This window comes from Carcharodon carcharias, chromosome 16 (genome assembly GCF_017639515.1).
Source record: "Carcharodon carcharias isolate sCarCar2 chromosome 16, sCarCar2.pri, whole genome shotgun sequence".
Lineage (NCBI taxonomy): Eukaryota > Metazoa > Chordata > Chondrichthyes > Lamniformes > Lamnidae > Carcharodon > Carcharodon carcharias.
The window spans coordinates 50,533,258-50,548,213 of record NC_054482.1 but is presented as its reverse complement, the minus strand read 5'-3'; positions in this window follow the sequence as shown (position 1 = coordinate 50,548,213).

Genomic DNA, 14,956 nt, shown 5'->3' with positions numbered 1-14,956 from the left:
AGCCTGTTATTTTTTATCCTTAGTTGAGTCAATATCTAATTGAAACTGAATCTGTACCCCAACAGAAGAGTGTCTCAGACACTTTGGTTATATATAATTTCTCCTGTTCCAGTTCAAATTGCCCAGATTCACTTTTAAGAGCTGGTTCGACATGGTATCAACCTCTAGTTATTATTGCCATTCAGAAACATAGTTGGGATTACCCAGAACTACTGACCGAGGACTAATTGATAGAGTTGCATTCAATATCCCTTTAATTAACTGGAACGATTAATTAAAAGAGCATGGAGTACAACATTGAAATTGAAAAGATTTGGTTACATAGCAACACCAGCTGCACTTCAAAAGTATGCTGTTGGTTTCAAAGTGCATTGTGACATCAAACAGATTAACAATCAGGAGCACTAAAATCTTATTATCTTAATCAACTGGAAAACAGTCTGTTATTTTTAACCCTGAGTTGAATCAATATGTGAAGAGTGTTAAATAATTGTAAGTTATTTCTTTCCATCATGTATTCCATTAGCTGAGAACAGTTTCCCATTTGTTAAATGAAGGCAGCTGGCTCACTGCAGTACATGTCCACATTTGTTGTAACTCTTTCGAGTCCACATTTGTTGTATCTGACTAGATGTTGTTAGGCATAATCAGATCTTGATTGTAGCCAGCACAATTTAATTAAAAATAAATAGAAACTGCATAACAATCCATGTCACCATGTGCCAGAATTAAGGTTCTCTTCACAAAGCATAATCCAGAGAATAATAACTTTTTTTGATGGCAATGGTTTGAATTCGTTAATTCTTGAATTCATTAAGGCTGAATTTAAAAAAACAGATCATTGTATTCCTGACAAGATTTTGACTTAATGCTTACTAGGACTATTCTTGATTTGGTCATAAAACAACTTTTTTTCTTTAACACACAGCTTGCAATAAATTGAAACTGTTTCTTCTTAGAGAGCCAAACTTCTTTTGTACCTTAAAGCCCACTTGCATTGTACAGTACTCAAAGTTTGCTAATCATATTTCTAAGGCCACTGATACATAATTATGGAATATATCCCAAGAACATTGGTAAAATCTCAAAAAGAATTTTGGAATGCCATTTACTGAAAATGCAGTTTGTCATGTTCAGTTAATTGAAACCCAGTGGTTCCAATTTAAACTGAGGGAATTAAGGAATGTCATCTATAAAACATTGGCGTGAATTTCTCCTGACATGATCAGAACACCCCTGTAGTTCCAGGTAATGTCATTTTCATAGGCCCAACTCCTCCCCAGCAGAGCCTTCCTCTTGGCATAGGCTTAGAAGTATGGCAGGAATTACAGACAGTATTTTGTATTTTATTAATAGAGTATTAATATTATTAGAATTTATAGAAAACTTAAGTTAGGCCATGATTGGAGTGCTCGGCACAATTTTGGCACTCCTTTATAGAAAGGAAACTGAAATGCAAGAGAACATACAACATGGATTCAGAATGGTACCGACAACGGGAAATTATTGGAAATTATATTTATGAGGAGAGATTTGAAATACTGGGACTAATTCCACTGGTACAAGGAAAATTCAGAGGATATTTAATGGAGATTTAAAAAAAAGAATGGAGAGATTTTATGAGGTGAATAGAGAACATCTATTTTCTCTGGTTGGGGATTTGGTAACAATTAATACCAAGAGTGAGGAGAGAGGTTAGGATAAATGTCTTTACATAAAAGGCTGTTGGAATATGGAACTGTAGATTGACACAGCATGTAGGAGGCTATTTGCCCCATCAGGCCTGTTGTGATATCACTTTCAGGCAATATGTAAATAACCAAGTAACCAGAATGTAAAGCAGCATGTGACCAGCAGCTAGTAGTGTGGGTAGGAGTTGCAAGCTGTGTTGTCCTAGTGAGTAAGGGTTGCTGAATCCATAAAGTATATCTGTCTGCTGAGCAATCCTGTATTGTATCTTTAAAAAAGCTGAACCTACTTTTGTTTACCAGTCCTAGTGAGATTGGTGAGTTTGTGTAAAGCAGACATAAAAACACAACAGGGCCCGACTATTGTGCATTTTCCCCAAAGTTGTGCAAATGTTGCCATTTTAAGTGTATATCCAATTCATTTCTGAAAATTATTATTGAATCTGCTTCCACCACCCTTCCAGGTAGTGCATTCCAGATCATAAGAACTTGCTGTGTCAATTTTTTCCCTTACCTTGTTTCTGAGCCCTCTGGTCACTCACCCTTCTGCCAATGGAAATTATTTCTCCATATTTACTGTTAAAACCCTTCATGATTTTGAACATCTCTATCAAATCTCCACTTAACCTCTTCTACTCAGGAGAGCACATAGTCTGTCAATGTAACTGAAGTCTTTCATTCCTAGTACTATTTTGTGATCTCCTGTGCATTTACATTAAGGGCTTGACACATTCTTGAGTGTGGTGCCCAGAATTATACACAATGCTTGAGCTAGGGCCTAAACAATGTGTTGTAAAGACATTTGCTATTATATTCTATGCCTTAATGTATAAAGCCAAGGATCCCATAATCACTGTTGTAATATAGGAAATGTAGCAGCCAATGTGTACACAGCAAATTTCTACAATCAGCAACGTGAAAATGATCAGATAATCTTTTTTATTGATGTTGATTGAGGAATAAATGTTGGCCAGGATACCAGGGATAACTTCCCTGTCCTGTTTCGAAGTAGTGCAATCTTAACCTTAATAGCCTCAAACTTTGTTTGTAGCGGAACTAGTTTCAGTACTATAGTTGCCAATTTAGTAGCAAAATATATTTGTGCTGGTTCCGCCCATTTCTGGCATGGCCCACGCTGAAAGCCGTCTTGATGAGCTCTTTAGTACAGATGTTATGTGCATGCACTGGAAGTATGCAGGGTAGGCATATCATAAGAACATAAAAACATAAGAAATAGGAGAAGGAGTAGGCCATTTGGCCCCTCAAGCCTAGGCCATTCGGTCTCTCAAGCCTGTTCTGCTATTCAATAAGATCATGACTCAACTCCTCTTTCGTGCCAACACCTCATAGCCCTCAACTCCCTGATATTTCAAAAATCTATCCACCTCCTCTTTAAGTACTTTCAATGATCTAGCCTCCACAACTCTGAGGTAGAGAATACCAGACATTCACTACCCTATGAGAGAAGAAATTTCTTCACATCTCAGTTTTAAATGAGTGTCCACTTATTCTGCAATTATGTCCCCTAGTTTAAGATTCTCCCACTAGTGGAAACATCTTCTCAATGTCTACCCTGTCAAGCCCCCTCAGAATCTTGTTTCAATAAGATCACCCCTCATTCTTCTAAACTCTAATGAAAAAGGCCTAATCTGTTTACCTGTTCTTGATAAGTCAACCCCATTCATCCCAGGAATCAGTCTAATGAACCTCTTTTGAACTGCCTCCAATGCCAGTATATCTTTTCTTAAATACAGGGACCAAAACTGTACTTCAGGTCCGGCCTCGCCAACACCTTGTACAGTTGCAACTAGACTTCCCTATTTTTAAACTCCAACTCCCTAGCAATACAGGCCAAAATTCCATTTGCCTTCTTAATTACTTGCTGCACCTGCATGCTAACTTTTTGTGTTTCATGCACAAGAACATCCAGGTCCTTCTGTGCTGCACTTTTTTGGAGTCTCTCTCCATTTAAGTAATAGTCTGTCTTTTGATTTTTCCTACCAAAGTGCATGGCCTCACACTTTCCTACATTAAACTCCATCTGACAAGTTTTTGCCCACTAACTCAACATGTCTACATCCTTTTGCAGATTCCTTATGTCCTCATCACAACATGCCATCCCGCCTACTTTTATATTGTCAGCAAATTTGGATACATTACACTCTGTCCCCTCCTCCAAGTCATTAATATAGATAGTAAATAATTGAGGACCTAGGACTGATCCTTGTGGCTCTCCACTAGCTATGTCTTTCCAACCTGAAGAAGACCCATTAATCCTGACGCTCTGTCTTCTGTGTGTTAACCAATTCTCAATCCATGCTAATACATTACCCCTTATACCGTGAGCTCTTATCTGTGCAATAACCTTTTATGAGGCACCTGATCGAATGCCTTCCGGATGTCAGTTGGTATCTAACAGTCATTTGACACCAGATTTGTAATTTTGGAATAAAAACAGAAAATGCTGGAAATGCTCAGCAGGCCATTTTGGACCTAGTTAGCTCTAGTTAACATCCTCTCTTAAATAAGCACAGCTGAAAGCTCATTCAGCAGTGTGAAGGATTCCACACCTGTGCTATTTAAAGGGATCATTAACAACTTGCAGGTTAGTTGCTGATTACTTTCCCCTGGCTCTATTTGAATTTGTGAACTTACTGGGGGTTTGGGGGAGTTGATAACAGTTGAAACCTGCAGGAGATGGTGTCGCATGTGCAAAGGCTTGCTTGTGACTGCAAGGATTTTGAGCACACCACTTGCTCCCAGTCATGTGGGCTATAGTAGCAGTCCTTCTTGGGCTGCAGCATGAGAGGGAGATAGTGCAGAGACATCAAAGCAGACAAGCTGCTCAGAGACAAGGGAAGCAAGAGGGGGTAGAGGACTCTCAATAGGAGGCTTTACAAACCTAGGGTCTTCTGGGCGCACATCTATCTCTATCAAAGCCATGAGCTATGTGTTTGATGTTTGTGCTTTATGAAGACAAGTATGTGTGTACATGTGTGTGTGTGTGTATGTAAATGATTTAATTAAGCTGGGGAAAAGTTACTAGAAGACAGATTGTCTAAGGGGTTTAAAACATGAAAGGATAGAGGCATTAGGTTTGAAGTACACATGAAATAGGTTGGATATTTGCACTTTTAGATAAGTTGAGAGCTTGCTTGAATATCAAAGGGAAGTCAGAGGTTTCTAGAAACATGCTTACACCTTGCAGGAATTCTATGGGTAAACAGAAGAGAGTATTTTACATTTTATTGACCCTAAAGCAGAGACAAATTAGAAACATGAAAGATTTTATATTTGGAAGGATTTGAGTTTCAAAGAGCTGTTAAGAACAATGGAACCTGAGATGAAAGGGGGAAAAAGGTATTTTAGGGATACTGTGGAAAGCTGGTAGCTGTTGACTTTTAGCTGTAGCTGTGGGTTATTGGCTGTGTGAGGAAGATCTCCTGGAAACAGCTCTAGACTGGGAAAAGATGCAGTTTGAATCAGCCATCCAATCAAGCCAGAAGAGTCTAGGGCTGCAACAAGCAGTCTTGTTCTGAAGGTTTGGATTTCCACAACAGAGTGGGAGAGAGTTTACGATGTTGTATGGTATGCCATTATTAAAGCTACAGCAGTTTTCCTTGGGTAATATTACTGGAGTTTTATAATTAAACATCTATAAGGAAGCACAAAAGCAAAATACTGTGGATGATGGAAATCTGAAATAAAAACAGAAAATGCTGGAAAAACTCAGCAGGTCTGACAGCATCTGTGGAGAGAGAAACAAACTTAATATCTTGAGTTCATTTGACTCATCTTCAGAGCTAAAGAGAAGTAGAAATGTGATTAAGTTTATACCGTTTCAGGCGAAGCTGGATAGAAGATCAGCGATAGGTGGGGGCTAAGGAGAGATTGACAAAGATGTGATGGGCAAAAGGGAATGTTAATGGTAGTGGGAAGGGCTAAAGAAGGTGCCAATAGTGACATAAATGTAAGAAAGCAGAATATGTGAAAAGCAGAAAAAGGGTCAGTGCTCTGAAAGAACAACATGGAACAAGTAACAGATGGCCCTTTGGGGATGGGGTGGTGGGAGAGGGCAGTGGTTGGGGAAAAAGGATAGAAAAAGAATTAAAAAGTGATTAAAATGGGGATAACACAACGAATAAATGAATAAAAATAAACAAATGAAAAATAAAAATACATTTTAAAAAAGGGTGAAGATAGAGGACAGAGTTCATGGTCTGAAGTTGTTGAACACAACGTTAAGTCCAGAAGGCTGTAAAGTGCCTAATCGGAAGATGATGTGCTGTTCCTCCAGTGTGCATTGATCTTCACTGGAACTTGCAGCAGGCCAAGGCTGGACATGTGGGCATGAGAGCAGGATGGTGTGTCGAAATGGCAAGTGACAGGAAGGTCTGGGTCATGTTTGAGGACAAACTGAAGGTGTTCCCAGTCTGCATTTGGTCTCACCAATATAGAGTTAACCAGATTGGGAGCAGAGAATGCAGTAAACCAAATTAAAGGAGGTGCAAGTGAACGCTGTTTCACCTGAAAGGAGTGTTTGGGCCCTTGGATGGTGAGGAGGGCGAAGATAATGGGGCAGGTGTTGCACCTTCTGCAGTTGCATAGAAAGGTGCCATGGGGAGGTGTAGGGGGTGACGGAGGGATGGACCAGGGTGTCCCGGAGGGAACAGTCCCTACGGAATGCAGATGGGGGTGGGGGGTGGGGTGGTAAGGGGAAGATGTGGTTGGTTGTGACATCATGCTGGAGTTGGCAGAAAGGCGGAGGATGATCCTTTGAATGTGGAGGCTGATGGGGTGAAAAGTGAGAACAAGGGGGATCCTATCATGGTTCTGGGAGGGAGGGGAAGGTGTGAGGGGAGAGGCAAAGAAGTTGGGTTGGACACGGTTGAGGGTCCTGTCAACCATAGTGGATGGGAAACCTCAATTAAGGAAGAAGGAAGACATGTCAGAAACATAGTTTTGGAAGGTGGGATCATCAGAACAGATGTGACAGAGGCAAAGGAAATGAAAGAATGGGATGGAGTCCTTACAAGGAAGCAGGGTGTGAGGAACTGTAATTGAATAAGTAAGGGAATCAGTGGGCTTGCAGTGAATATTGGTGGACAGCCTATCACCAGCAATGGAGACAGAGGTGTCAAGGAAGGGTAGGGAAATGTTGGAGATGGACCATGTGAAGATGATAGAGGAATGGAAATTGGAAGCAAAATTGATTAATTTTTCCAGGTCCAGACGAGAGCATGAAGTGGCACCGATAATTCATTGATGGACCAGAAAAAAAAGTTGTGGGAGGGGGCCTGTGTAGGACTGGACCAAGGAATGTTCCACATACCCCATAAAGAGACAGGCATAGCTGGGGCCCGTGCAGGTAGCCATAGCCGTACCTTTTATTTGGAGGAAGTGAGACAAGTTTAAGAAGAAATTGTTCAGTGAGAGAACAAGTTCAGCCAGACAGAGGAGAGTGGTGGTGGATGGGGATTGTTCGGGCCTCTATTCGAGGAAGAAATGGAGAGACCTCATCCCATCCTGGTGGGGGATGGAGGTGCAGAGGGATTGGATGTCCACGGTGAAGAGGAAGCAGTTGGGGCCAGGGAACTGGAAATTGTTGATGTGACGTGGGGCATCAGGGAAATCGTGGATGTAAGTGGGAAGAGATTGGGCACGGGGAGAGAGGATGGAGTCAAGATAGCAGGAAATGATTCCATGGAGCAGGAATAAACTGACACGGTCGGTCTACCAGGACAGACCTATTTGTGGATTTTAGGAAGAAGGTAGAAATGGGCTGTGCGGAGTTGGGAGACTATGAGGTTGTAAGTTGTGGAGGGAAGATCTCCAGAGGAGATGAGGTCTGTGACAGTCTTGGAAACAATGACTTGATGTTCAGTGGTGGGGTTGTGGTCCAGGGGAAGTACAAAGAAGTGTCTGAGAGTTGGCACTCAGCCTCTGTGAGGTAGAGGCCAGTATGCCAGACAACAACAGCACCACCCTTGTTGGCAGGTTTGATAACAAAGTCCTGAGGGAACAGAGTGTAGCAAGTTCAGAAGGAGACAGGTTAGAGTGGGCGAGAGGAGCTGAGAAATTGAGGTGGCCAATGTCACACCGACAGTTTTCAATTAAAGGATTTTTATCTATAAGGGATTATTGCCTGGAAGGTGTTTACTTGTGGGTCTGACTAAGTAGGGAGTCTTTTGGGGGAATGTTTTGTAAGACTAATTTTTAACTGTGCAACTGTAATCTTGTGTGTTTAAGTTTTCTTTTATCCTTGTTAATAACATTTTTCACTTTTAATTTTTAAAATCTCAAAGGTGTTACTGGATTTCTTGCTGCTGAGATCAGTAGGTTTTCTTCTCATTTTCAGAAAAAAAACAATGGGTATGGCCTGTAACCCAAGTTTCCCTCCGGGATTTGGTTTGCTCAGCAATCTGCTGTGGTCATAACAATGACATAACACAGAGGAGTCTCAGGACAGAGGACAGAGAGAGCTCCCAAAGAGAGGACCCAGAGAGGAAACCCAGGGAGAGCGTTCACGGAGAAGCTCCAGAGAGAGAGAGAGAAAACCAGGGACAGAACTGGGAGGAGGAGGAGGCCACTGGTGAGAGGAGAAAAGAAGGAGCCTCCAAGCAGTAAAAATTCTGCAGTTAATAGGCTCCAAGTAGTAGGGCTTGGGAGAAGCCCTGAAGAACTGAAATGGCAGCAGAAAGTCGGTGACTCCGTGCTGCAGGTTTTTGGGGCAAATCTTTAGAGTAGTGGTATTCTGCTCAGTGGGGCTGAAGGGATGGAGTAGTGCCTGTGATTTGGTCCTGGAGTGCAGTCTCGGGAGTCCAAGGGAACGTAGTCTCAGGAGATGATTGAAACCCTGCGAGGTGAGATGTCGTTGAGGCAGTTTGAGTCGAAGTAACTTTTGGAAGAAATTCTGAAGCTAGATCTTCAAAATGGAAGAGCGATCTGCAATCCCACAAAAGGGAGATAGAGTTTTAACAGGATTGTGTAACTCACAGTGAACACAGATGTCTAGATGGGTTGCTGAGAAATCAGTGTGATCTGTCTTGGTTGAATTTGTTATTTAATGTGTCGTGTCAGTGTTAGACCACAGTTTGCCTGTTAATTCATGTTTTTCTCCTGTTAATCCTGAATGTTGGAGTATAAATTGTTTTGTAAATTGTTTTATTTTTCTGACCCTGTATAGTAAAGTTCATTTTGTTTGTTCAAAAACTTTGGAATCTTGTGGCTTTGTTCTCTTAGTAAGTGCCTGGGATTTCAAACTTTGTTTACTTTAAACAAAATGTTATTGGTCCCTAACCAAATTATATCAAAAGGTTGGCGGCTTGGTCCAGGATGACAACAAATATTAATAAAAATTGAGGAACGCAACCTGCTTAAAATATTTCAGTGACCAACCTGCCTCCTGAGATTAGGTCGACTCCCCCCGCGCCCCCCCACCCCCCCCCCACCCCCCGCCCCCCACCCCGCCACACCAACGCTTCACTCTGCCTCTGTTACAATTTGCAGTGGGTATGTTGTAGTTGTGGTTCTCTCTTTTTCATTTTTAACTTCCTGCCTAGGTCAATTACCCCCAATGATTTGAAATGTTTTGCAGGGTGACTGTGCTGTGTTAGTGACACAAAATGGATTTAGCAAATTTCAGCATATGCAATTCAACACAAATAAATCATGACCTGATATTGGCACCAAAACAAACCTGTGTTAATGATTGTAAAAATAATGCATTGTACATTAGATATCATATGTGAATTTCAGCAATCAGAATTTCAGAACTGAAATGATCATGGTTCTTTATCTTCAAGGTAAAAATACTTCCAAGCAATTTTTCAGAGAGTCAGTGCCTCTTTAACCTGATACAAATTAGACTGATCTGCCTCCATAGTCAACCCTTTGTTTTTTTAAAATTCTATTTTATTTTAGGCTGCTGCTTCATGCTCAGGGCAGCTCCAGAAAATTCCAAATGTGGTTGTGTAGTTTCTCCTGAGGGAAATGAGACAACCAAAATCCTGGCAAATGGATAACTTCTAAGAAGAGAAATGTTTTACTTGAATTGAGATTAAGCTTGAATCAAGGTTCCATGCAATGGGAATGTGAGTGGAACTGCACTTTGGAATATTATACTTGGATCGATGATGTGTTTATCTGGGCTCCAGTTTAGCAAATACTGAGCTCACCATTTACTTTACATGGTGAAAGGAGGTACCAGGATTCCCTTCAAACCTCCCCCTCTACTTCCCAAACTCATGCATGGTTCTGAAATCCTCCACGGGAACTAATAAATGACTGATTTTTAGAATTAGCATGATGCTTCGTGGAAGTTCTACTCACTGAAGTTAGTGTTCAGATTACTTTTTGTCAAGATGTGTTTACTCACACTGGGGTACAAACCCATGGACACTGGTGGTTAAAGGACATTTTTCATTTTTGACTTTAAGCTATGGTGGTGGGTTATTTTGTACTCATCTCCTCAAATGGGGTTTGATTTCTGCTGATAATTTACTGATTAACACATGCAAAGAGAATTCCTTTTTGCACTATTAATCATAGTAAAATAGCATGTTTAAGATAAATGGTGATCACGTTAAAAGAGCTACAAAAGAGTTTTATACATGTGGGTTACCCAGTGTGGTTTCAAAGAAAATTAAATCTGCCAGTCTGGATATAAGGACCACAGCTGAACACCTGAGGATTTGATGGACAATTTGTTTATGCAATTTTAAGGCAGCTCCCTTACAAAGGGAGCCAAGGGGGCTGCACCTTCTACTCTTGGAGGGAACCCACCATGCTTGCCCCAAGACAGGGCATCTTCAATTGGATTTTCCAGGCTTATCAGTGGGTTGCACATTGGATGCACCTGTAGTGTTGGCAGGCAAATGAGGGAACCATCCCTGATGTGGAAAGTTTGCCACAGTTAGTGGTGGAGGTTTCAGATGGGAATTTTGCCAGGATGCACCCCACTACAATATTTCAAGACTTGGAGCACCAGAAACAACACATTTTAAAAATTCATGTAGTTCTGCAAGATAGGTGCCATAAACCTCTCTTTAACTACTAACACTTATATGTGGGAATCCTATATCTATCGTTCTTATTTTGGGAGGGTGAAGAATAGTTACACATGCATGGCACTCTGTAAATCAAATGCACATGAAAGGGCTGACTTCAGTTGCATTTTCTCATTGTTTCAATCAGCATAAGAATTTCAAACATAAACTCTTAACCACCAGAACCAAGAGACATTAAATGAGAACTGTAGCAAAAGTTCAATTGGAACTTTCCAGTAACCGCAATGACTGAGTGAAACAGTTAAAGGCGCCTCCCTGTCTCTCTTGAACAGAGAATAGTATTAAGGTCTGAAGATGGCAGGAGAGTGGAAAAGAATAGTGGAGAGTGAGTGAGAAGGAAATGAAAAGAAAGAGACATGATAAGCAATTAAATTTAATGGAATCTATGTGTCGATCAAACCCCTTCACTGACTCGAGAAAGAAATACTTGCAGAATTTAACTTTATAGGTATTATAAAATTGGGAGAAGATCCTATATCTGTTTAAGATTCCTCAAGTTAGTGTGCCGAACAGGGTAAAATGGAAAACTAAACTAAAAAGAGGGATTCATGCTTGTAACAAATCTGAATTATACATTGTGGGAATTACTTTTTTCCTGATCTACAACTGCAGTTACAGAGAAAGTCAAGCTCCTTCACCTCTTCACTTGTGAGGCATGTCATCAAGTTGAGTTTACTACTGAGCAATGCCTGACCAAACATGAAACAAATGCTTCTCATTGATCATGATTAACATAATTAGGGATTTTATTTAGGATATACAAAGCTAATCTGGTAAAGATGGTTTAAAATTTAGTAGTGGATCCTCTATAGCATCACTCATGACAAGTCAGAGGATTTACTGTTTTATAACTTGAGGTAGCTAAACCTCAACAACTATCATGAGCAGAGATGGAGATATCTATGCAACATGGTTCACCTCTCTTCATCATCCCTCACACTGCCATCTAAGGTCTCTCGGCATCACTTTTCTTCTCCGTTGTTTCCTTCATTTTTTTAAATACCTCAATTAGATTACCTCTTAACTTCCTCATTTTCAGGGAATATAAAAATTTCTCTAATTTCTCATCATAGCTCAGTCTCATTCCAGGTGTCACCCTCATGAATGGACTTTCTCCAAAGCAAGTCTGTCCTATCCTTCCTAGGGTGGAACATCTAAAGCTGAATACAATATACATATATCAGGTAATTCTAATCGCACTCGTATAACTATAGCAGTTGTTCCTTGCCTTTGTAATTTGTACCTCTTCTAATGAGGCCATGCATCCAATTAGCCATGTTGATTGCTTTTAAAATCTGCAAGCTGGCTTTTAATGAGTGACCCAATAATTATTTCTTAATCTTTCCTTTCACTGCTTCCCCATTTAGATTATATTCCCATCTGCCATTCTTATTTCTAAAGAGTATTAATTCAAACTTTGTTATGTTAACCTGCATCTCCCATCATTGCACTCACTCATTTAATATATCTATATTTGGCTTTTTTGTGTCTATATAGGCCTTTTATAGAGATAGATTAATTAAGAAATTACAGAGATTGGACATTGTGAAGCTTGGATCTTTTACACATCATCTTACTTTTTCAACAAGTGACCTTGATTTGGGAATAGAGGGGAATATATCCACGTTTGCAGATGATATTAAGGAATGGGATATAGACCCCAAAATGATATGGGACTGTTAGGGTAAATGTTGGACAGCACGCTCTAGAAACTGTTGTTCCTGACCCCATTAAAATATCTAGGGTTCAGGGGATGTTCCCTCATTGCCACAATACAAGTTGATGCCAATGGTACTTCCTGCACATCTTAAACACCCAAACAGAAGATGGAGCCAGGAATGGTTGTAACTCTAAATATTTTAATGGGGTCAGGAACAGCAATTTCTAGAGCATGCTGTCCAACATTTACCCTAGCAGTCCCATGTCATTTTAGGGCCTATATCCCACTCCTTAATATCATCTGCAAACTTGGATATATTCCCCTCAATTCCCAAATCAAGGTCACTTATTGAAAGAGTGAGATGATGTGTAAAAGATCGAACCTTCACAATCTGTCTCTATAAAAGACCTATATAGATACAGATTATTTACACAGAAAGATACACACATTTTATATACACAAACACATATGAATTATGTACACACTTTGAAATGCATGCAGAGTCTACATACACATTTCACATTTATATAACCACACCTAACCTGCACACATACACTGGGGCTTTAATTCCATTGGTGTTCTCTAGCAGAAAACTGGTGGAGCCTTTGAGGAAGTAGTGAAAATGGCAAAAAGAAAGGTCAGTTTGCCATATCTCACTAATCTCCTACCAATGTCACAATGAGAGCCCAGGAGAACCCTGTTGAATTTCAGAGCCGGACAATTTACACACAGACCCGTACAGCACATATACATCACACAAATGTATTAGGTGTCACATGCACACATGTATATTACATGTAGCTCTACTGGTTTCCATTTCTCTCAAAGAATAAAAGAAATTTGACATTTTTCCAGTTCCAGTGACCGATTCAGATAATGCTGCATATAATGCTGCATATAATATGAGATTTTGAAAACACGTACTTTGAATACTCAGATAAATGTGAAAAAATAACAGCATTTGACTGTAAAATTAGAACTCTCCATGTTACATACAGGCAGGTAGATAACAAGCCTTCCTTCCACAACCATCAAGTGCTAATATAGGTGGAGTTTTCCAAAAATGACTCACACATGGATCAGTGGGTTTACAGCACTATCTGCTGTATTGGTCAACCATACCAACTAGGACAGTGCTAGGTTGAATCTTGTGTTTGTGTAGAACTGGTTGATTTCAGCTAGAAGCGGACTCAATGTCTTCAAGTTGGGGGGAATGAGAAAATCTGTGAGAATTCCCACATCAAAATCACCAGTGAGCCCTGCTAATAAGTCTGTTTGTTTGGACCTCTGCTGAGGACAGAATCAAGATCATCTGCGATGGCTTCCAATGTTAAATAGCCTGATAACACAGTCCACCTTCCATAGAGTCATAGGGCAGGATCTTGCTGTCGGCAAGAGGAGGTGGGTCCCACTCGCTGACGCGTAAAATGACGCGGGATGATGTCGGGTGGAACTCCTGATGTCACCCCATGTCATTTCCATTTTCAGGTCGACATGGGCGCAGCTGAGTCAGCTGTGTGCCCACCGTCCTGTCAACGGCCTACTGAGTCCATTGAAAAAGTAATTAAAGTTGTTAATGGACCTGCCCCTCCAACCTTAAGGTTGACGGGCAGGCCAAGAGCCCTGGCGGGCTTCAGAAAAAGCATAAAAACTCATCCATGGGTGGGATGAAGGTTCATGAGGGTACTTAAGTCTTTAAGAAAGCTTTCAATAAAACTTATGGGCGTGCCCCAACTCATGTTACAGTGTCACATGAGGGGACATGGCAGGGAAAATTTTTAAACATGTCTAATGAAAGTTTTAAATCGGAACTGATCACCCTGAGGCAGCACTTAGCCTCAGGGAGATGAGTGAGGGAATCCCACCCCTCCCCCACCCGCACAGGGAGCACATAGCATTTCCTGGCGGATGTCATGCTGGTTGGGCCTTAATTGGCACACCCATGTAAAATGGTGGCATGCCCCCGATCAGGGGTGCCAATCAGAGGCGCGCCCGCCCATGCCCGGTCCCGCACTTCCCCCCTAATGGGAGAAGAATTTTTTCCAAAGAGTCATAGAGGTCTACAGCACAGAAAAAGGCCCTTTGGCCCATCGAGTCTGAGCTGGTCAAAAAAGTACCTAACTATTCTAATCCCATTTTCCAGCACTAGGCCCATAGCCTTGTATGCCATGGCATCGCAAGTGCACATCCAAATACTTCTTAAATGTGATGAGGGTTTCTGCCTCTACCACTATTTCAGGCAGTGAGTTCCAGATTCCCTCTGAGTGAAAAAATTCTTCTTCATATCCCCTATAAACCTCCTGCCCCTTACCTTAAATCTATGCCGCCTAGTTATTGATCCCTCCACCAAGAGGAAAAGTTCTTTCCTGTCTACCCTATCTATGCCCCTCATAATTTTATACACCTCAATCATGTCCCCCCTCAATCTCCTCTGCTCCAGGGAAAATAACCCCAGTCTATCCAATCTCTCCTTGAAACTAAAACTCTCCAGCCCTGGCAACATCCTGGTAAATCTCCTCTGCACTCTCTCGAGGGCAATC